The sequence below is a fragment of the Ctenocephalides felis genome, unplaced genomic scaffold, assembly GCF_003426905.1.
Source record: "Ctenocephalides felis isolate EL2017-DRISC unplaced genomic scaffold, ASM342690v1 CF-g0.4_SCAFFOLD_01886, whole genome shotgun sequence".
Taxonomy (NCBI): Eukaryota; Metazoa; Arthropoda; class Insecta; order Siphonaptera; family Pulicidae; genus Ctenocephalides; species Ctenocephalides felis.
Genome location: NW_020538040.1, coordinates 61,811,414 through 61,834,428, shown reverse-complemented (window position 1 = coordinate 61,834,428; position 23,015 = coordinate 61,811,414).

Below are 23,015 nucleotides of genomic sequence, written 5' to 3'. Positions count from 1 at the left end.
CAAATTTTAAAAATTATTTGGAAATTTTTCCCATTACTGCAACAATCACAATTACTGCAATTCACCTCGTTAACACTACTTCTATTTATTAGGTTAATTGATTGTGTAACAAGGTGATTGATACTATATTGGGTAAAGTTCTAAACAGATTTTTAAAATGAGCCATCGACATATATATAATTCGAATAATCCCTATAAACAGGCTGATTTCAAAATAAATCAGTTTTAAAATGTTCTGTTCAATAAAATTGCATTTGTGTTTCCTGGTTGGTATGCACATTTTGATTACATATTTGATTTTTTTGTGCATATTTTGACTGAATGATTGTACACATATGACGCTCGAAACGCACATTTTAAAATAAATATCAGTATTTTATTTTGGCGGTTTCGCTATTAATAAAAGATTTATATATATGTTATGTCGAACAAAAAAATTTTATACATAAATATCCCCTTAAACGCCAGGCCCGAGTTCTAGTTTTTTTTTATAAAAAAATTCAAACAACATTTATTTAGAATAAGCGATTTATAGAAATTCAATAATAAACTATTTTGTAAATATATGCTTCACAGAAAAATGTTTCATATACAATTAGTCATTTATTTTATAACTATTTATTATTATGAAACAGCTAAAATGAATCGCTATTAATTATTATTTTAATAACCCATGAGTCAGAATGGCTTAAGGTTTATATTTGTTAATTAACGGCAGTAATTTTAATTTAAAGACTTAAATTATATAATGTAAATATTGGATTATTATTCCAAGCACACCTTGGCAAAACAGTCAATTAATGTTTGATGCCTATTAAAATAAACCTAACAAGTAATTGTAACTCTATACTTTTGTAAGAACATGTATTTTCCATGTAATTTTCTTCACGAGAAGCGAAACAATAATCAGAATCCAAATTATTTTTGGACCTAATGAATAAATTAAATAATACACGCCTTTATCAATATTTTAGTCAAAAATGTAATATGGTTGTTCAGTGTTCAATTATAAAATGCATGATATATAAACAACGTACCGCACAGTCAGTGGCTTCCAACCTTTTTTTGCAACGCCCCGCCCCCCTCCTGATCTAATAAAAAAAAATGTTTTGCGTCGCCCTTATTTTTTTAACAATTTAATTTCATAAATAGGTACTCAACTGATATTATCAGAGTACAAAATAATATGCAATATTATGTAAAAATATGGATAAAAAATAAGTATTTTTTCATTCATTTTTTTATACTATTTCAAATTTTTGGGTTTGTTTTCGAAAATAGTATTTTGGAAACAGCTGTACGTCCACCTCGCATCCAGCAAATCATTGCTGCTCCGTTTGTTTTATGAGTTTAAATTTAACTACGTTTGAATGATTTAAAAATTATTTTATTCATTTTTATTTTTTTATTTTCTTGATCTGATCATCAGCCTACATTTTTTAAATATTTTTTTGAAAGCAATTGAAAGTAATACAATTTTTATAAGCTATTTGGCAAATTATAAGAAACACAATAATTATACATTGCTTAAGCAATCTCACTAATGATAGATTTATCATTAGAGAGATAAATTTAAATTAATACAGTCTAATTTGAATCTGTTGGTTAATTTCTTTTGAGAAGGGAAGTTAATAATTCGTTAGGATAATGGTCAATCTTCGAAATATGTTAATGGCATCTGCTCTTGATAAAATATCTGCCTACATAAAGTCTTAAATAGTTCATGAAGTGCAAGAAAATCTTAGGTCCACGTTCATTGATGCAGTTATTTAACTTAGAATAATTAGGAATTCCTTTTCGTAAGTCCTATGAATTTGATAACATTACTTTTTTCTTTAGTTATTAGGACCTTTAGTCGGCCTGTTTTGATACTTTGATGGAAATATCTGATTGAAGTTTATTATGCAATCTTTTTATTATGTAATATCAATCGTTGTTCGGCCCTCATTACTGTTTTGTATTGTATACTGAAAAATCAAAAGATACACGAAGCGGTACAATTAAAAGCTATTAGCAGTAGATAATCAATTTTTACAAAATTGTAATCGTGTAATATATATATACTCCTATCTCCGGTTTTACACAAAAGATTGATTTCATAAAAAACCGTGTAATTGGAAAATTTCACGTTTATACGGAAAAACCGTGCTAAACAAAAACCATTATAATAAAACCATTTTGGTCAGTTTTAATATGGTGAATAACAAACACATTGAACGAAAAAGAAATATTAATACATTTAATATCAAACACGTTTAATAAATTACAAAAATATTAATTTATTTCAATAATAAAACAAATATAAGAAACATATTTTAAAGACCGTTCAAAATTTCAATTTTAGTTTGTAAAGATATAATCTTTCTTTTACTCTAGTTTTCTTATTTTTATCTTTTACCATTGTCGATCTATAAATTTTGTTTATAAATTGTAGATTCTGTAATAGATTTACGCTATAAATTGTATATAAATTAAAAACAAAGGTTAGAAAAATTAATTTTTATGCACACATAAAATTAGTTCTGATCATAGAACAGGAAGTTTCCATCTTATCTACATATTTCCATCATAGGTACAGACTACTAACAATAAGAATTTGTATCTGTTATATACATTTTTAAGTGTTGTATTTCGACAGTAAAACGATTAAAGTATTATTGTAGATCTAAGAGAATTATATTTGTTATTATTTATAATTTCGTGTAAATGCAAAATTAATAAATTTCATTAAAAAAATATTTTCAAAAACCGCGTGGGACCGAAATGAGTACCGTAATTATAAGCTTATAATATGCATATTATAAACAAAACATTTGTTTAAACATTTTTTGACATTAAACAATTGTGACTTTCAAGTCTTAGCGTCCAATAATGTTGGCACTTCCGTGTTTGCAAATGTTGTTTCAGGTTGAAAAACCTAGCAAAGGTAATAATATTGGTTGCCTTGACAACGTTATAGAATAAAGGTTTGTGCGTGGTCTCACGAAAAAGAGCCATAATTATTTGGTAAAATGTCTAAAAAGTTGAAATGTGACTTGAATAACCATAGCTGGTTAACATAAATATTATAAAGATTTACATCAAATGTATAATATATTACATAAAACACGGTTCTATGAACTCAAATTAATATTTGTTTAATAGTGGATATATTGACATTGTTTTCAATCCGTGTAGTTTCAATAGCCTAGTTAACATTGAATTTTGCCATTGCTAACTGCACCGATGTCGGACACCATTTGAATGATGGGCAACAGGCTGATAAATCCGAGCGAAGTCGACTTAAAATATCACTTGCAAGTCGCTACTAATTAATGATATGGGGTTAATGAAGACGCCACGGATTCACTTATTTTAAGAGGAGAGACATGTCACTGAATTCATAAGAAAACTTGGCACACGATATTGTTATTCCAAAGAGCACGCCCGGTGCGTTTTAAAGCTTTGTTCATACCAATTTAAAGTTGTACATCTTGCATTCTCGGAACTTCACACAAATTCCACGTCATTTAGTCGAGAAATCAATATGGACCGTATTATTGTTTCAAACGATTGCGATTGTGACAAGTTGAGATAGGTCTTCATGCACGAATATAATGCTGTGTGCATTGGTCGATATCCGACCACATAGCTTCTATTCAAGTGTGAGAAAAATCGTATGCAAATAAGAATACTTCTTATTGAATTTTGTCATCCATCTGAATGTGAAAAGAGTGACTTAATCTATAACTGAGGTGGGCCATAATTGATGTTTAATTTGAAATGTAAATAATATTAGATTATTCTTTTAAAGTGAGAGGTAAAACAAGGAACTCTAATTACATTTAATATAGAAGGTAGTCAAGTATAAGTAGAATGGTTTGCAAATAATGATATTTTATTGCATTCATCCATCTAAATGTGATTTAGATCGCCCGCATTTTTCGCATTTATTCCAATCAAGGTAGCGCCGGTCCTGTATATATAAACACACACACACCCACACACACACATATATATATATATATATATATATATATAATATATAAATATATATATATATATATATATATATATTATTAATAAACTATCATTATTTATAATATGTCTGTTACCGTTTTCAAAATATTAGCTAAATCTTTCAATTGAATTTTTTTTAAGCGTGAGTAATTTTCATTAATTATTTTTCAATACACATGAAGTGTTAAATTTTGTTTTCTCCGGGAATACTATTTTTTAGCTAAATAGGTAAAGATTTAATCATTGTATTTTTTTTTATTAACTTCCCGTAGGGTAAGTTATAGTAATCGCAAAAAAATCGAAAATGAAAATTTTTGTATATCTTTACGTTTCAGAGGTTTCTGAATATTTTGGCTTACCTTAGAAAAAATGGATGTATGTGTGTGTGTGTGCGTGTTTTTGGATACGAATTTTCGTCGACGATTTCGGGAACACGGATGAAGCGATTTGAATAATTCAAAAAACATTCGATTCGTATTGATAAGGAGACGTGCTGATTAGTTTTTGGCGAAGGCAGGTCTAGCCGTTCCGAAGATATGGGGCAAAAAGTGCCAAAAACGGTAACTCAATTTTTAAGAGAACGGAGCGTCCGATTTGAATAATTCAAAAAACATTTTACTTGTATTAACAAGATGAAGAACTGATCAAATTTTCATAAGGGGCAGGTCTAGCGGTTTCGGAGATCTAGTGAAAAAAGTAAAAAAATATGCCATCTGGCGGTCAAAAATGAACATTAGACATATAGCTTAAAACATCTCATTGTATCTTGATTGATTTTTATAAGGAAATAAAAAATAATAATTTATATTACGATAAAATTTTGATCCAGAATATGTGTATATTTACATATGCATTAAATGTTTGAAAAAGCAATTAAATTGCTATATAAATGAAAGGGCACAATAAGGGTCTTTCAGAGAAAATAGATTAGAATTACTATACTCATTCTGTCGAAATGGGTTTCATTGATACAAATCAATCACGACTTGTACAGTGCTGTAATCCCTGTCGAAAAAATGATATCATCCGAAGAACGAGTAAATTTTATTGCGTACCGAAAACCCTTACTTAACGCGAAACCCCTTGGCGAGGCGTACAACAGGGGTAGTCTGTCTGTCTAACTCCTATGCGCAATTCATTCACGAAATATCGGAGCTTTGGAAGGTTCAATTCTCTAATCTTACGAAATTATTTTTGGAATTCTGTTAATTATGTCAATAAGATTGACGACAATTAAAATTAAAATGTATTGTTTTTATATGCAATGAGTACAAAAATTCATTTGATTATAATATATGCCATAATGTATTTAATTTTTTTATAGCGTTTGTCTTTTCAAGATTTTCTTATCATTTTGGCAAAGGGTAGGGCGAGACGCAAAGGTACAATTTGACTTAGAGCAATTATATTGTGAAAGTCGAATCAATTATATCAAAATAAATAACATATATAAAAAACAATTATCTGACTATTAAACTACTATCCCAGCTAATTCATCATTGTACAAATGTGTTTTTTTGCAGTTTTCAACAATTTGTCAACTTATTTTTTTACCCTATAGGCAGGGTAAAATGGGGCAAACAGATGCAATGCCTCATTTTTAATTTTGAAGGAATTTTACGAAATAATAGCTACATTTTTCAACCAATGTCAAATTTTATGGTTTTATTTGTTACAGAGACAACATTGTATATAACCATAATCTAGTATTTTTTCAGAAATAATGATCATCATCGTTGGAATTAATATTCAACTTATCTTTCGTAAAATTGCTGTTATAAACTTAATTTACTTTCATATTTACCATTTTTTATTGTTAACACATTTGCCAGGGTAAAGGTTCAGTTGGCCTTTTCACCCCACCCACATGCAATCTTTTATGAAGGTTATATAAAAAAACTGTTGAATCTTTCTTAAAAATAATAATACATGGTTGTTTATACTTTTTTGCCTCTACTTTCAAATAAATTCTGAACTTCACTTGTTTTTGAGGTATAGGTAGTAGACTTTTTTACCCGCGGACCTTTGAGCCTCGTTCAACCCTAAATTCAAAATGAATATTTGTGATTGGATGAGAGTTTCTAACACATATGTATGTATGTAAGTATGTATGCAATAATGAAATGGCAATCAGAAAAATTATATGTATAAGCGGCATTTGCGGTGATTTTTAGAACATTTTTTTTTATAAATTTTCTTCATTCTTCTTAAACTTCATTTTCTTGCCAATAAATATGTAACATTCAACTTCAGGGTTTATATTATCATAGTATAAAATCTTCCGAAGAGAATGCTAAAAAAAATTTTGAACGTTGAAGTATTGTAACGAAAATAGCGAATATTTCTATTGCTCATTTAAATTATCTATAAAAATGCACCTTTTACTGAAATTTTTCGCATACATGGGTAAAATATATATGGTACTAAAAGGGTTAATGAATTTTTAGTTTTTGTACAAACTCCACAGGCTTTCAAAATACATTTCTTCATTTTAATCGGAAGATTTTACCCTTTTCAGTAAACCATCAATTTGCTTTTCTTCTTACTTATTGTTAGTGTTTCATGCCAATATTCAAACAATTCCATAACTTCCATATAAAATGGGCACTGAAGAAACGATATTTAATAACGGACTAAATAAGTTTTGCACGATCAATGTATGGTTTTCAAATTTAACCTGTTATTCATTGATGCTGCAAAAATATTAAGCATTTCGTTCATTTGCGAAACAAATTTGATTAAATAGATTATTTAACTTATCTTGAGACAAAATGCGGCTTACTCCTAGTGGTATTTTTTTTAATAAGAATTTTATAGAAAAGTAAATTATCGACATATTAATCAGCTGTTACTATTTATAAATTTATCATTTTGATAAAAGTAAAAACTTAATTGTACATCAAGGACAATAACAAGTGGTTGGCCGCATCGTAAGGACTTCCCATGTTTGAGTCATGTATGTGTTGCATTTTATATTCACATGAATACAAAAATATCGTGATTATTCGCCATCAATCAGAAGGTAATGACCAGGGATTGTGACCTGTCGCATACTGATAGATTTACACGTAACCATCGCGAACAACTCCACATTAATATTGTAATAGGATAGATTAGTCGTCACAAATCAAGTACTCGTATTATCATATTGATGTTGATGTAGATTTTTCAAATAATTGATGTTATGCCACCATGCTCTTTGACATAAACAAGTGTTATTTATCTAACTATACAATATTTTATGTTTTAACCCTTTCCACTCGGATGCCCTGAATTGGAAATACGAATTCCAGTTTTCACGTCTTTTTCGTAACTCCGCAATCATAGGTTTTGTTTCTTAATAAAAATATTGAACATGAATTTTTCCCGAGAGAAACGATTCTAACTGGAACAATATTGACTAAATAAGTTTTAAGAAGATTTTGAATATTCACCCCGATAATGTGTAACATTAATCATATTTGGTACGTTTTCGGGGCATTTCAATAAGCATATAACGATTAGAGCGCACGTATGTATACAATGTAGCACATACATTCATATAACTTTGGTCGGAACTGAAGTCCGAGTTTTACCATAAAATTTATTAAGCAGGTTTATGTATTTAATAACTAGGGTCAAACTTTGTTTTATTAATTCGAAGTTAGAATATATTCTGACAAATATTTTCGACAGATTGTAGTAAATACTATTTTGCAATATAAGCAATATTTTTAATAGATAGAAATTTTTGGAAACTATGCATTTAGTGAGAACAGATCGTTTCAAGCAACCACATTGCGAAGAAAATTGCGAGGAAACCTGCAAAATGTAGAAATGTTCCTGTTTCTAAGCTAAGTACTCTAGGATAGATGTAATATTTTCATGAATTTTATAATACGTAGTTAAAAATGCCATCATACGAAGCCTCAAATTGTGGATTATATAACCGGTAATTTTCTTTAATTCTAAATTTACGCGCTATTGTAAATCTTTCGTTACAAAAAGTTTTCCTGCTGCTGTACGGGACAACGACACTCGTAGTGATAGAGTTAAAGTTTATTCTAATTGAATAAACACACTATATGTCATACCCAAGTCATTGTGAGATATTATATTAATTTATAAATATAAAAATCTTCAAAATACTCAAATATTTGGCTCCCAAAATGTTTTTTGTACAGATAAACCCCTCGTCTGCAATTAATGCTCAAGTCCCTTAAAGAAGTGTGTTAGGCCCAACTTTATTTTTATTTTAAGAATCAATATCCATATGATCCAAACATACCAAAACAAAATTCTTGAGGCTTTTTCCGATCCACATTACGTGCCTAAATGGCTTATTCATCAAGACGCACATGTTCTTATATAAATTAAGAAACAAGTAAAATAGCATAAAATAATTACACTCCAATGTTATAGCAAATGAACTGTATAGATTACAGGGTACAAATTTAAAAGAATAATTTGTTTATTTAGTTTACTTATTCCATATAAATATTACTAATTTCCCGTAGGGTAAGTTATAGTAATCGCAGAAGTCGAAAATGAAAATTTTATATTTCTTTACGTTTTGGAGTTTTCTGAATATTGTCGCATACCTTAGAAAAAATGGATGTATGGCTATGTGTATGTGCGGATACAAATTTTCGTCGACGATTTTGGGAACACGGTTCAACCGATTTAAATGATTCAAAAACATTCAATTTTTATAGATATTGGACGTGTTGATTAGTTTTTGGCCAAGGCAAGTGTAGACGTTTTGAAGATACGGGGCAAAAGTGCCAAAAGGGTAATTCAGTTTTTGAGAGAACGAAGAATCCCATCTCAATAATTCAAAAAAACATTTTACTTGCATTGACAAAACGAAAAACTGATTAAATTTTTAGGAAGGTAGGTCTGGCTGTTTCGGAGATCGAGTGAAGAAAGTAAAAAAAATCCATTTGACGGTCAAAAATGATCATTAGACATATTGACATCAAATTATTACATATTTTATAAATATTTTAATTATAACAAATTATGCTTACTTTTCTATAGGTTCCGTACCAATGTTAATCCGCTATACTGCGACGTGGCGCCACTCAAACAAAAATTTATAATTTTCAAAGAATTAAAAATAGTTTAAAGTATTTTTAAATTCTAATTTTTGGTACAGGAAGTTCCAGCAACTTTGCTTAAAGCACGATGCCCTGCATCACTAGTTTATGTGTATATGTTGCATTATGCAGTCTGTATGTGTTTTGCGTTTATGTATATAAGTACATGTGTGTATGTCTTGGCATGTATGTATACAATTATGTTTATTTTTGGATTTATATTTATAGTATTAGCTAAAAATATCAGCTAGTATGCTATAACTTTTAATTAGATACCGTTCAGGTATTTAAGTATATATATTTACTACTGGGTAATCTTTTAAATTCTTATTACTTCTAACTACGTTATAAATAAATTAACAGAAATAAACTACACACTTCGAATGTTAACTTCAAAATGTTTATGTTCAATTTTCATATCTACCCCATGAAATATTTATTGACAATTTAATTAAAGTGCATGGTTATAAAATATGAATTGAAAAATATGTTAAATATACATATAGAAAATAATTCGAAATGAATAATTACTAAACTTTTCATTATAAATGCGTACGTCATGTGAGTGTAAATTTTTTATGGCTATATATTTTACTGTATGATGATGGCGTCCGCATTTCATTTTCATTGAATTATTTAAATATGCAACTACATTTATTTGGTTTGATGTATGCAAAAAATATATTTTACGTTATATGTATATATGTATATATATATATATAATTATATATATATATATATATATATATATATAACATAACACGATCCGATGAAAAAATCTTGGGCCGTCGACGTGTTATACATATCATTTAATCGGATTTATTTGCATCTTTTTAATTTATGCATATTATATGCAATAATAACGCATCAAATCGTATTCGAATTCAAACATCACATATCAAATTAGTGACCGCATTTCATTTAATTTATTGGCGGGCTAAGTATCGACAATGAAAATATATTTGTATCGACGTTGTGTCTGTTTTATGTTGATGGATCAAATATGCAGGGACGAAATATTTGCTCATTTGTCTTTATTAATAGCATTATGATTATTGTTACTAAATTTTGAATGTTAATATTGGCAATAAATTAATACGATGCTATTTACGATCCCCTATTATCAGATTGTATGGTTTGTGTATAGTGCATCTGTAAATACACTTATCCCCTGTTTCACACGGTCTCGGTTTACACGTTTTCAATTTTACAAAGTTTTTGAAAATATTTTTTTAACGAAATTTATTAATTTTGCATTTGCACGAAATTATAAATACCAAACTATATGTTGCTTATATATCTCTTGATAAGAGCCTGAAATAATATCTATTATTATTGATTACGGCTTGCTTATGAATAAATAAATAAAATAAAAAAATACATTAACATTTTCATTGTTTTAATGTCGAAATACAACACATACAAAATGTATTTTACAGTTACGAATTATTATTATTAGTAGGCTATGTCCATGATTGAAATATGTAGTGTCAGTGGTATGCAAACCATTGTAACGGTCAGAATACAAACGACGTAGATTTTTAGTGAATCATTCGTACAACATTGTATGCTCGAGATATTCTTGACAAGCCACATTGAAGCAGTTTCGTTGTTCAAGTTATATGTGAAGTGCACAAGTAATCATGAAATAAATAAATACATCAATGTTGATCAGCCTCCACAGATTGGTAACAGCTTTGTCTAGCAGTAGAAAGAACCTTCATTTTGGCACCGTCTCTGGATGGGCTACAACATTCTTTTATTGGCAGCGGTGATCCAACAATAGATAAGATACGAACTCCCTATTTTATGATCAAAACTAAATTTGATGTGTGTATAAGTTAGTTTGTTTGCGATATCAAAACGAAGAGCATAATTATTTTTCAACTTTGTTTTTAATTAGTATTTATATATAATAGATGGCGTAAATTTATTCAAAGTGAGCAAATAACATCTTTAATATATAAAAAAAACAAAGTTCGACTATGGCAAAAGATGAAAATAAAAAACTAGAGACTGAAAAAAAAATGTTATCTGAGCAATATTTAAAATAGTTCTTTTTTGTATTTGTTTTATTATTGATATAAATTAATATTCTTCTAATTCATTTAATATATTTGATATTAAATATATTAGTATTTATTTTTTGTTCAATGTATTTGTTATTCATCATATTACAAACCGAAAAAATGGCTTTTTTATGTTGATTTTGGTTTAGCACTTAGAAGAGCGAATTTTTTGAGTTACACGGACATAATTATCATTTTTTACACTTCATTTAGTTTTGAAAATGTTTTTGACTTATTGATATAAAAGCTACATTTGGACTATTGGACAAATACGCATATCTTTTATGCTTTAATGTGATTTTTGTGAATTATTCTGGGTGCATGCATTAAAAAATTTTTACGTACTTAATTAGTATATCTTATATTAGAAAATAAACTGGTAACTAGAAGAATGTTATGATTGCTGGTATATTTCGATAATAAAAATATTGTCTTAGATTTTTCAAGGAGGGTAATTCGTTTCTCTCTACAAATTGAAGGAAACACTGATCGTGGAAATGACGGTTCTAAATCCGGATCGAGGATTTAGGCGTAGTTGAAAGAAGTATAAAGTGGGTTTAGGAATTTAAGGAAAAAAGTGCAAGTGGTCATTTGACGACCAAAATTGCGCATTTAAAGTATGCTCATTCTTATGTTTTTAATGAAGATCTTAAATTATTCCGAATCTGTAATTATGCGGATGAGGTATTTTTGCAAAACTAATATATTTGGGCAATTTATTGTTCATCGTAACCATTTTAATCAAATGAATGTACTAAATTTGTGTTCAGGCCAGCGATATTCTAATATTTTTTAGCAGAATTTTGACCATTGTTTTTTCTTCTTTAATAAACAAGAGCAAAAATTCTGATTTAAATTATTATTACGGGAAGGTATGGTTGAGGAAAAATCTACAGAAATCTCAAGAGAGAAGCTAATGATTGTTCACTTATAGTTCTGATTTTTTTTATTAGAAAGCAAAAACAAAACAGCGTTTGTCTTATTCTAGTTTTGATATACCTTCATTGAAAAATAACCGAATGGCTTTTATTTAAATTGTGATTGTGATTGGTAAGGCTAATTCTCTGATCTTGAGCCACGTATTTCCCATTAAATCAAATTGCATATGAAAACGTTGTTTTTTTATTCATTGCTTTCTTCTGAAATTTCTTTATTTTTGTAATAATTTTTTTTGTACAACTACAAAATTAACAAAGGGCAATATTACCAGGTTTTTCTCTAGTTTATTGAACTGTGTTCAACAAGGACGGAAAAAGTTGCACTTAACTAATTATTAAAACTAGTGGTGTATGGCATCGCGCCTTAAGGCAAATTTGCTGGAACCCGCACCAAAAATTATTTTTTTTAAAACTTAAAAAAAATCATGTTTTTAAGAAATTTAAAATTTTTGAAAACAATTGACTTTTTTGGATGTTAATAGTGAAATACATAAAATGTAGTCATCAAATGAATGATTTTGAATATTTTGTCATTAATGAGGATTTGCTAAAATATTTATACTGATTTTGCATGATTATTTAGAATAAATGTTATGGTAAATATGAAATTTCATCAAATGAAGTAACTGAATGAATCATCATTTGTCATCAACAGTATTAATGAGTTCATTTTGGTTTGGAATTAACAATTAGTACTAGCTTTAATTGTATAAACACTTTATGTATAGAGATCAAACAACGCATTCAAAATACCAAGCTTAAAATATTAATATGCAATTTATATATGATGAAATATGTTTAATTATTAAATATTTGATATCATTAGCAGTATTAACTCATATGATGGTAGTTACATTTTATAAAAACTGCTCATAAATTTTGCCAGTATGTTTTGCGAAGAGCGTAGTTTGTACGTAGTTGCCTTCATATATATATTTGCTATACTCGTTTTAATTTTTTGATTTTGATAATCATTCTTTTGTTTTCATTAAATTGAAAATCTAAAGATTCTACCAGATTTTAAATAATTACCCACCTTTCCTACTCTGGATTATAACGAATATTTCAAGACTAAAACTGGCCAAATCGGCTCAGCCGTTCGCATACCTAACATTAATATATATATATATATATATATATATATATATATATATAACTGTTACTTACTATCGGATATAAATTTTCATTGATTCCATTATTAATTGGACTCAAACGTAGTTGCCACATGCGAAGTAGTCGAATAATCCGGTACGCCGCTATCCAGTTAGTCCTTGATCACTATGTTCCCGGTGGTAGCGCGATTTAGTTATTAGAGTTGATATATACACACAGACAAAATACTTAGTGGAATTTACCTTCAGATTAACTTAACCTGCGTCACATTTCATTAAGGAATCGATCAAATAGCGGCTTCCCCAAGGCATATTCTATAATCCCGTTTGCAAACACTATAGTCAGTTTTCAACCTATGCTAAAATTTACTCCATATTGCCGTTGTGAGGTCGTAGTTAAATTAGTCTGCCTCAATTATTATTATTATTATTTTTCTCAACAAACATTGTCCTAAGAAACCGTTACCAGAAATTCCCTGGAGTGGTTAGGGAAATTTTTGTGGAAAATTAATTGTTCAAGAAAAAGTTACTTACATGACAAATGGTTCCACTATTTGTTCCTTGACTTCATAAATAATTCTGTATTGGATGAAAATGTAGTACTAAATCAAGAAGTACTATGCAGTAAAACAATATTGATTAATAAATTTTTATTTGTATTTGTAAGAGTTAAGCATTAATCATAACCTTAAGCGTTGATCATATGATACATTTAATATATTTAAAATTCGACAGCATAGTTCCCAAAATTTGCGGGTCCATAACTGTGCCGACGTATGAGAATGATATTTGATTGACTGTTGGTTGTCTGATTATCACATAATGACTGCTTTTTTCTGAAATTTATTACACCGATAACCAGTGGCGGCGCTAGACCATTCGTGGGCGTCGGCGAAATTCGTTTGCGAGGCCCCCCTTTTTTGGCAGTTGCAAGTTGACTAGTGGTACATGGCATCGTGCCTAAAGGCAAATTGCTGAAACTTTTCGTGCCGTAATTTAAATTTTTGAAAAGCTTTAAAAAAATTTGAAAAGTGAAAGAAATTGACTTTTTTTAATTTGAAATATTTTGTTGAAAATTTCGAACTTTTTTCATAGCAATTACGTTGTTTTAGCTGCTTAGAGACGAAATATCGAAGCGCGTAAACGCCGCGTTGCAGTCTAATTTAACTCACTATTAATTAAAATCTTTATAAAATATCTGATCATTTGATGTGCATATGCCAAATGGCTTTTGTTGTGCTTTTTTACTGGATTTCCAAAACCGCTAGACCTGCCTTCCTAAAAATGTAATCAGTTTAGCACTTTTTGCCCCGTATCTTCAAAACGGCTTATCCTGCCTTTGCCAAAAAACAATCAGCACGTCTTCTTACCTTCGATACATGTCAAATGTTTTCTGAATTTTTCAAATTGGTTGGTCCATGTTCGCGAAATCGTCGACGAAAATTTGCCAAAATGTTCAGAAATCTTTGAAGATATATAAAAATTTTTGTTTTAGATTTTTTTGCGAGTACTATAACTGTATATAAGATTTATTTTTAATTGAAATAGACAAAAATTACACAAGTTAAAATAAACAAACTCTTCGGCAGAAATGGTTTGTTCTCCAGCTATTAGAAAAGGACTAAAATTAAATAATTATCGCGAAAAGGTTTTCTTTTGCCCAACCATTTGATTAGCAAATTTTATGTTTTTTCGATCATTATGAATAAAAAATGTTTGGAAATCACCGACTTAATAACTAATTAGACAAAATTTTGCAATCTGCAAGTGATTAATTAGATTTAAAAAATCTATGTTCATACTAATTTGAGTGCACAAATCCGCACATCACATAGTAGGTGCACATGGTCTAAAAGCTCGTCCCATTATTCTAAAATTTAATGAGTTTTTATAATTAATCATTTATCGTAGTTCCATAAAATTTATGTTAGATAAGACTAACAGGTTTTTTTTGAAAAAAGATTTTTACAATAAATTACGAAGAAACTGTGCGGTCGATCTTGACGAAAAACAATTCAGCACGATCGCCAACTGAAAACTTTCGATGAGTTTTTGAATTTTTAAAATTGGTTCAGAAATGTCAAAATGTCGTTTTTTTAAGACGCTTTAATTTTTTGTTGACGATATCAGAGCGGATCAACCGATTTAAAGGATTTAAAAAACATTCGATTCGTGTTGATAAATTGTCAAAGGCAGGTTCAGCGGTTTCGGAGATACAAAAAAAGTTTAAAAGGTTATCAATTTTATTTGAAAGAACTGATCATCCCAATAGAATGTTTAAAAAAATATATTGCTTGTGTTGACGGTGTGAAATAATGATTAGTTTCAAATTAACAGTTTTTGTTATTATCTCATTGTTATTTCTCATTGATCAATTTTTATTGATCATTGATTACTTTTATTCCTCGAATATTTAATTACTGTTTCGATACGTTAAGATTCCCACTCGTATGTATTTCCAAAAAGAACGATGATTTACATTGTGCTCACATAAGAAATACACAAATATAAACAACCAGAAAATTAGCTCGCGCGAAGTTGTTTAGATTTAATAATCTATAGTGTTGACAGACGATATTAGATAATGTCCATAAAAGATAAAAGAGTAAAATGATAGTGCCTGTAAACCACTAAACACCTTTTTTACTCGCACATCCGTATGAAAATTAACTAAATTTTAAATAATTAAAATTTTTCCGGGGCCTCTTGCGAGGCCCCCCCAGGCGCGAGGCCGTCGGCAGCCGCCGACACCGCCGACGCCTAGCGCCGCTACTGCCGATAACTATATTTTTGGCAGCCAAAATAGCTTGCTCGCGTAGCAACGCATGATTCATGAGGCAATATCAACTTGAATTGAGGTATATTGAGGTTAACAACAAATTGCGGATATTATCAGAAAGTGGAATATTTTTCGTATTTTTACGCAATTGAACTTTTATATTACTAATTGTTTTATTAGCAATTGTTTTAGGTAATACAAAGAATTAGATCAGTGCTAATAAGAAGTTAATTTATATACATGGATTCAATTATTGTAGCCTGCAGATTTTTCGTTTCAGCTTGCCGCGACTATATATTAACATTTTTCATATAACGGAAATTATAACATTTGTCGTTCAATATATTTAATATTATTTTATGACGCTACACTCTTTCTGAAACATGTCATCTGTACTTCTGCTTTGAAGTTTTACTTCCATTATAACTCCCATATGTTTTGAGATTTTTACTTTTACTTATATTTTATTTATTTTTACTTTTATTTAATAATTTCTTGTATTTTTTTTATCTAACATCTCTAGAGATAATCTGCAACTGCATAACCTACACATTTTTCTTTATTTATATAATTATTTATTCAGTACTTGTTTTAAAACTATATCTTATATAAAATTTTTCTGTACGGGTGTGTTTGATACTTCTCCTAAACGGCTATTCGGATTTTGATAATTCTTTTTATAGTTTGACAAAGAAAATTTTTAAGATTTAATGAACGATAAAACTATAATAATATTGTAGAAATAAATGGCAAAAATTACAAAAAATACAAAAAACCACTTATCATTATTTGACATTGAAAACATTTGAACTGTCATCTGCTAAAAAGGTCAATTTACTTAAAATTCTAAATTAGCTGAAATTATGAGCCTAGATAATATTAGAAAATAATATACAGAAAAATTGTAATATCTACATTATTATTGCCAAAAAGCAGCTGAGATGTGCCAGAAATTAAAATAATATAAGATACAGTCAACAGTAATGTTGGCAGATGAAATTATATAATTCAGTATAATAAATAACGCAATAAGTCCAAAATTGAATATACATTATTTTTTTAAACTTATGCATGTCGCATTTTGGTTTACTTTACTAAAATCTTCTGCTTATTAAAAAAAATGTTTTTGATAAATTTAAAACATTATCTTTCCTTTTCCGTAAATTAATAAATTTGCGATATTCAGGAACAATGTTTGTGATGGTATATAATGTGTGTGTATATAATATATGAACATATGCGGATGAATGGACTCGCCTCGTTTTCCAGAAAACGGAACTTTTTGTACGGTTCAAAAAACATATAGTTCATTGATTTTTGCTAATGGTAGTTACTGCTAGTTCGGAGTTTCAGAGAGAGAAAAAGCTAAAAGCGGGAATCTTGTGGCCAAAATCAGCATCAACATATAACGTAATACTATATAAAACATAACAATATACATTCTTTTTTTTATAAACGTTTTGGCATTATTTTATAACGATATTAAATGTTGGAGTTAGCATTTAAAATTCAAACAATAAAATATATACTTGAAAACTTAAACACACTTAAATTAACAAAGTGAACTCTAAAAGTAAATTACTTCTTTATCCTTGTTTCTGTGACAGTTGGAAACAAATGTTCTGAAGGTTTCATTTTTGTTCAAATAAACTATTTAATTACAACTGTTATTTTTTGGAATCGGTAACTTTTTTTAATATATCTGTTACATGATGCCTTTTCGTTTCAACAATAAAACATTCAACAACTACAGTACATGCGAACGAAACGAACAGTCTCAAATATTTTAGCAATCTTTTTTCCGGACAAAATACGTCTTTGTGGATTCTTTGTACTTAGGCGACTGTGCCAGAAAGATTTTCCGCTTGTTTTCCGAATGTTTTGTGCGTTAGTGACAACTGAGCAAAACAATCCCAAAAATAAACAAGTGATCATTGTAATTGTACACAGCGTTCTGTTTCTTCAGAATGTTCAGTTTTTGAGTCCGAGTTTTATAAACGTAAGTTATGAACACAAGAAAAATACAATCAGGAACAATATACGAAATATTGTGTTTAACTTAGTTATACTATTCTTATTTTTATAAATAAAATATGTATGTTTAAATTATGATAAATTTCGAAATCAATTTTCACTTGGGAATATAGATCTTAAATATGTTTTCAAGTGAAAATAGCTCTTCGCGGGCATTGCAGCACTAAATTGAATAATAGTCAGCCCTATTAGATACATTCTAATAATAAAGTCATCAAATATGGATGGATTAACCGTTGGATTATCATCTAAAAATACGACGTCAGAAGTTTTAGTCCAACAGCTTATAGGACGTAAGGTTCTGATTGCTGTTAAAATATAAAAACTAGTGGTCCATGGTATCATGCCTTAAGGCTAATTGCTGGAATTTCCCGTACCAAAAATTAAAATTAAAAAAAAAAGTTTTTTTTATAACTTTGAAAAAAATCGATTTTTGAGATTTTTAAAATTTTTGAAAAAAAGAGCTTTTTCCACTTCGAAATATTTTGGGAATTTTAAACTTTTTTTTAAAGTAATAGCGATATGTTAGCTACGTAGAAATGAAATATCGATATGCTTGAGCGCCGCTTCGCAGTATAACGGACAAACATTTGTACGGAACCCATAGAAATGTGAACAAAATATGTTCTTATTATTAAAATATCTTTAAACTAGGTGATAATTTAATATGCATATGTCTACTGATCATTTTTGTCCTCAAATGGCATTTTTTTCACTTCTTTAATTGGATCTCTCAAACCGCTAAACCTGCCTTCCCTTCAAACCAGTTGTTCATTTTGTCAATGCAAATAAAATGTTTTTTGAATCATTCAAATTGGACGCTCCGTTCTCTCAAAAATAGAATTACTATTATTGGCACTACTTGCCCCGTATCTCCGGAACAGCTGAACCTGCTGCTACCAAAAACTAATCAGCATGTCTCCATATCAATAGGAATTGAATGTTTTTTGAATCATTGAAATTGGTTGATCCGTGTTCTCAAAATCGTCGACGAAATATTGTATCCGCACAAAAATACACACGCACACACACACACATATATAACTATTTTTTCTTAGGTATGCTAAAATGTTCAGAAACCTTTGAAACGTAAAGATATATAAAAATTTTCATTTTCGATTTTTTTGCTATTACTCTAACTTACCCTACGAAAAGTTTAAAATTGAAGCAAATTGTATTTGATTCAAATTAAATTTAAACATTATTGAATAATTACGATACACGCAAACCCATGTCGGTTAAATGTTGGTAACATTGGCTAAATACGCAGATCTTAACAACAATACAGTAGTAAATTGATCAAGAATTAATTTTACTACGGAATAAATAAATAATTATTTACCATTGATAGCATTTTCACTCATTAGCTCTGCTGAAATCTGTTATCATATGAATCTATAAAAATTTTCAAGTCAGGTTTCCTCAATGCAACGCATTTTAGATTCAATATATTATTAATTATGTCCACAAATCTATTGATCGACATTTAAGTTTTTTTTATTAGACCTATAAAACTCCACTTTCTCAAATACTACAGCTTCATATTCACCAAAAAATCTATTTTTTCTATTTCTTGATTTTGATTTTAAAAAAAAAAATCAATATTTTAGCAATACTAAAATACTTGATATAAATAAGTAAAGGTCTAAAACTAAATCCCCATACAGAGTTCTTTAACAACAAATTCCGAGCTTTGTTTTATAGAACAAACAAAACGGATAAGTATTCCGCAAATACTATAGAATGAATTATATCAACGTAGATCCACCATCAAATATGTAGCATTATTTCGGCGGTCGTAGAAAAAAAAGGTGTGGGTTGGCCCGAGTGGCAATTACGCTCGGCTCTACGGAGTGATCTGCGCTGAAAGTAGTTTCCATATAAGAGAATGTTTTCTGCTGTCTGATGGCTCTGGTATATATATATATATATATATATATATATATATCGATTGAATTATTCGCAATGAATCGGGTCCGCACGACACCCTTAAAGATTTATACCGGAGTGTATTTATAGTCAGCCGGTGACACCCTGCTCTCCCATAGCCGTTATTGGGACTCTAAGCGCGCGAATTCATCCGACTGGAGAAGAAGCAAACTTTGTATCTCAGAATTATCGAATTGTTTGTTCCTTTCCTGTTCTACAGACTCCCTCTGTTTTATTTTGTTTGTACCGTTTTTATGTAGTACTATTATTCTTAGCTAGTATATTTTTTGTCAGGTATCCGGAAAAGCAATATATTTTAGCACGAACTACGCAAATTATATACTGTGTCCTCACATGAACAGCGACTAAATAAATAAAAGTGCATCTATTCAAAAAGGATGTATGTTATATGTAATAATATTACTAGTAGTGCAGTAAATGGAGAGAAAATATGGGTATAACCGCTGAATTTTTTTTCTTGTGCTCCGATTTGCATGAAATTTTAGAATTAGGATCATCTTACTCTCAAGTTCAAAAGTGAAAACAATTCGGACTCCGCCACCACCCCCGGGGTGGTTGCAACCGTTTAATGAATAAATGGACATTGAGCCATTTTATCGTTTTTAATATTAAAGGATATCATTGTAAAGTATTTTTTATTTAATACATTTATCTTGCAATGAAATCATTTTCGCCCACGTGAAAACTTTCAAACACTTCAAACAACTTCTAAATTGAAAACCAACTTGAAAAAACACACTAAAACATAAACTTTCTGTAATTGTGTATAAAGTAAATAATATTTTATATTCTCTATCCTGTTAGTAATAAATTTTTAACCTTTTTCAAGCCCTTAAAAACAACCTCTTGATGAAAAAATTATTTTGAAATTGAATAAAAATGAAGAATTTTTTTTTACTTGAGGTGCCTGGTATGAGAGATTATGAAAAACAGTTTTCATATAATATATACATTTCATTTGACTATAATATCTATTTCATTAATATAATATCTATATATAATTAAAATATCTTTATATATAACTCTTCAGTCTTTTTTGTCTTCAATTTTCTTATAGTATTTCTTTATTTTTCTTTTAAATTTATCGACATCATTGGTCATCTTAATATCGTTTGGCAATATCGTTTATGTATATTAAATTAAAAATGATTTGAATGTTATTTCGAATTCTCAAAAATAATTACAAAATCCACAATTTTTTCAACTCTTAAAACTACCCTTGAATAAAAACAATTAATATATTTGATTACAAATTGAAAAATTATTTCATGAAATTAAACTCGTATATTTGTTGTTCATGTTTCTACAATTATTGAATTTTTATTTGACTATAGTGATATAAAACTATATTAATTTATTTAATGCGTTAACCTTTTTTGCAAATGCTAACAAATAATGTCTTACTTTACTATAAGAATAAATCGCCTATCTGTACACCGTGTACAAAATTCTGTACCATGAATATAGATAGATTCCATAATCAACATAGTAATATAAAATTTTGTGGTTCAAACAAACAAAAATCAAAATATGTTCATTAAAATTGTATATTAAAAATTATACACAACAATTTTTAGAACGAATTTATTTTCAATAGCTCAATTTATTATGTCTAGTAAATTATTAATTTTAGTGTGTCCGGCATCAGATATAGCCTTGAGCTGATTGTGAGTGAAATTCTATTTCCAATATATTAATTGCTATTTTCAATTGGAACATATTTTTGAAAATGGAAATTACTACAACATAATAATATAAAGTTGTCTGTAGTAAGGGCCTCAAGACTGTATATTGTGGTTACAAGACCGGAAGCATAATCGCTACGCCACGAACTCCCTGAAATATGAATATATTAATTAATTATATATATATATATATATATATATATATATATATTTACTTGCTGTATAAACTATAGTAACTATACAGTTTCTCATTCATTCATGAATGTACGTTTTTGTTAGAAATATTCTAATTCTACTATTCTTTTTTTTCTAATTTTCTATTATATTGTAACATTAAATAGTCATATACTTCTATTTATAAAATATGTACGTGTAATTAATATCCGAGTATAATTAAAACTGATGGTGCATGTCATAGTCTCCTAAGGAAAATTGCTGGAACTGCCCGTACCCGAAATAATAGAGGAATACTAAATGCATATGTATTTATATAAACTCAATAGCAAAGTTAAAATTATTTTAAGTATATAAGTGAGGGATAGAATTTTAGCTGGAATTAAAATAAAAATCCGAATTATTTTTTATATTAAAAAACAATTAAAATTATTCCTTTACAAGCAAAATGTTCTTTGAATCATTCGAATTTGATGCTTCGTTCCCACAAAAACTACAATTTTTTGTACATTCAGCTCCGTATATTTGAAACGCCTTGACCTGTCTTTGCCACTAACTAGTCAGCACTTTTGAGTTAATCAAATCGGATGATCTGTGCGCCCGAAATCGTGGACGAGAAATTGTATCCATACATACATACACACATTCATTTTTTCTATGATATGCAAAAATGTTCATTTTCGATTTTTGGACGATTACTATAACTTTCTCTACGGAAGAAAAATTATATATGAAGCTAAACTATAATTGTAGTTGAAGTTGAAGTAGTTGAAAAGCAACTGCAACTTTAGAAGATTTAATTCACAATATTATTAATCAATCAATGCAGATTATGTTCAAATGTTAATGATTGATTTAACTACTTTGCTCCGAGTGTTTTCTGCATAAGTGACACAACATACTTCAGGATTCTCCTAGCATTATCAATGAAAATATTTAAATTCTCAAAATTACACATTAGTATTTCAATAATATAATTCGGAGGAAAAAATCTTGAAGCTATAGTCGACACAATCGATGTCGTCCATAGACGCCATATAGTTTAAAAATGTTTGAAGCTGCAATTGCTAGAAAATATACTGTAATCAACTAAAGAACCTAATCACAAACTAGATGTTTAATCATTAATTAAGGAAACTGTAAGATGATCTAAAATTTAAAAGACCATATATAAACATTTTTTTTTAAATGTACACT